The sequence below is a fragment of the Oratosquilla oratoria genome, unplaced genomic scaffold (genome assembly GCF_046742065.1).
Source record: "Oratosquilla oratoria isolate Oo_2021 unplaced genomic scaffold, ASM4674206v1 SCAFFOLD250, whole genome shotgun sequence".
NCBI classification, from domain to species: Eukaryota; Metazoa; Arthropoda; class Malacostraca; order Stomatopoda; family Squillidae; genus Oratosquilla; species Oratosquilla oratoria.
In genome coordinates this window covers 40,001-40,220 of record NW_027467602.1, presented here as the reverse complement: position 1 = coordinate 40,220, position 220 = coordinate 40,001, and positions in this window count along the sequence as shown.

Genomic DNA, 220 nt, shown 5'->3' with positions numbered 1-220 from the left:
ATATTTATGTATATATATATATATATGTATGTATATATATATGTATGTATGTATATCAATTGACATTTGGAAATAAACTCATCTGCTGGGATTCGAGCCCTCGCCTGAGCGGTTTGCGTCTTACAAGACGAAGAGCGTACCATCACGCCATCCTGACCCTTCAAAACGAAACATCTTAGTTCACGGCCCAGTCGTTCCGCCGAGGGCACCCGGGTGGAAC